The following is a 2,492-nucleotide window of genomic DNA, read 5'->3' as shown; positions in this document are numbered from 1 at the left end:
GGTCTCAAGGGTTTGCATTCTATAAATTTTAGATGTCACCCAAATGATTGGCTCAATGCCAGGCTGGTAGAGAACTTGAGGACATGTTGATTAGGTAATTTAGCCCTTTAAATCAGCTGTGTTGGAACAAGGACGCACTGCATGACGCTAACTGTTGAAGACTGGAGCTGGACAGCTTTGGTCTAAACACACAAATGTGTTCAGGACAAAACACAGGCAAAAATACAGTCCAGTTCAGAGCAAATCGGATTTCCAAAGGCTGCCTACACAGTATAGATGGGGCACCTATAGGTGAGCTCAAAAGGTTACCTACATCAGCCCTGAGCACACGGAAATGAACACGGTAAACTTTTGAAAACAAAGCAAAAATGTGCGTCCAAAACACGGGTAGACGCAGTAAACGCTGCAGTAGGTATGCCAGGTCAATCGGTGGCGCTGTAACACTGCCAGAAAACGTAAAACACTAAACAGCGCCATGTTTGCCCGTTTGAATTCACTGTTTTTAAAACCCTTTTAAACAGAGAGTGTACCGCTAACAGCTTCTTCTCCCAGTGCTAACTATAGAAACAACCAATCAGAGCCAGGGGGGCGKGTCTTAGTGTTGTCAGTCAGCTTGTGTACACCCCTCTCACACTCTTCCCCTGCTAAGCTACAGCTTCTTCCTTATTACAGAGTTTCTTATTATAGGTGGAGAGCAATTTTATCACAGATCATCTCTAGTATTGGACCAACACATCATCATCAAAAGTTACATTCCTCAGCTTTAAAAATGATGCAGAACTTGTTGATCTTTCCCTTGCCATCTAAATAAAATATTCTGGAGTTTCTTGCTGTGATGTGATAAAATGTGAAAAGGTTGGATGGGTGGTCACAGCTTCACAGATTGTCTTTTTTTTTATGGGTCATAAACGGAACGTCAGCAGAAAAATGCAGACGACATCTGACTGCTGCTGTGGTTAAATCCTGCAACATAGATGGGATTATTGGAGGTATTGTCACACCTTTCTGTGCAGAGAACTGATCAAAAATCCCAGCGAGTTTGTAGTTATTTATTTTAGCCATTTATTTTACACAGTTAAATGTAGATTTTCTTATYCCGTCAGCACAGATAACTTTTATAACTCGCTAAGGGACTTCACACATTTAATTAGAGATTATGCCGTACCAGAAGTCTTAACATTACTTCTGCCAGTAAGACAAAAAAAAAAGTTATGAAGCAAAATTTATCAGCCTTGATGACATAAAACCACAGCAAAAATTCAAACTCAAATGAATCACCCTCACCAGCTAATGGCTTCGTTTTTTTTTTCTTAGTTGTTTAATGACTTCTTGGAACGACTTATGATTCGCCTTTTTATCCAAAGTTTACTCTTCATAATTCCTGCTCCGTTTGCTCGATGCGCCTCCTTATCAAGCTGCTCTGTAAAGCAAATTTCTTTGTGCCAACCAATACGTTTAGACACATGATTAAAGATGTTTTCTTCCCCTTCTGAAATATTGTTCATCATGGTGAGAAAACATAATGGGAGATAACTGAGATTGTCTCCACCAGAGCCGACGAATAAAACATTTTCCTCAACGTAATCTTTATTATCGCTTCGTGGTCCAAGTGAAGCTCAAAAAGGTTTAGAAAAATATTCCCTTCAGACCTTGTCAGAGAGATTTATACTGTACCAAAAATAAAAAATAAAAATGTACAGTTCTCTGTGCTGGAAAAGGAAATCTTATCTCCAAARCCATTTGAAGTGTAAACTTTCTGCTCAGAGTTACAGCCAAGAGTTTTATTATTGTACAGACGGAAAGTTGGAAAAAAGAAAAAAGGCACAGTAATTGTTTCCTTTTGGGATGACACTGTTTGTCACTGTTAGCTTGTCAGCTGACTTGCTGATTGAGCTGATTGAGACACTGGAGTCCAAACGCCATCGACCTCGAAGCAGCTCGAACGAGACGGCAGCGAGCGGGGGAAACACCGAATGTCCTGTATGTCATTTTCAGTCTTCAATTCCTCCCAGCCCGTTACTATGGAAACTGTGAGTTGAGGCGAGTTGAAGACTAAAAATGCTGTACAGATACAAGTAGCAGCTGGTGTGCRTTTGTCCCCATCCACAGTCGGCGGCGGTCTCGGCGCAGAGGCCTGGGGATGAAGGGTAAGTTTCCTCTGAATCCTCTTTGTCTCCTTCTGTGTGGTCTCCACCAAGTGTCAGCTGTGCTGTTACAAAGGTGTAAGTGTTTTTGTCTGAGTCCTATCAACGCCTGTTTTTCTTTCACAGTCGACAAATGTGTTCGCTATATAACAGTGGGGTAGACTCTGACCACAAGGGGTCTGTAGGAGTGAATTTGATAGAGAAAAGGAGATTTTTTTTAGGAAATGACAAGCTTGGCCTTTAGCTTCCTGCGTTATTTCTCTCTATTTAAAATTAGCTTCACAACACAGTCTGGGCTTTCTCTCGTTTACTTGAATTCCCTTTGGTAGAATATATATATATGTAAGT

The sequence above is a fragment of the Poecilia reticulata genome, linkage group LG17, assembly GCF_000633615.1.
Source record: "Poecilia reticulata strain Guanapo linkage group LG17, Guppy_female_1.0+MT, whole genome shotgun sequence".
Classification (NCBI taxonomy): domain Eukaryota; kingdom Metazoa; phylum Chordata; class Actinopteri; order Cyprinodontiformes; family Poeciliidae; genus Poecilia; species Poecilia reticulata.
This window is presented reverse-complemented; position numbering follows the sequence as displayed.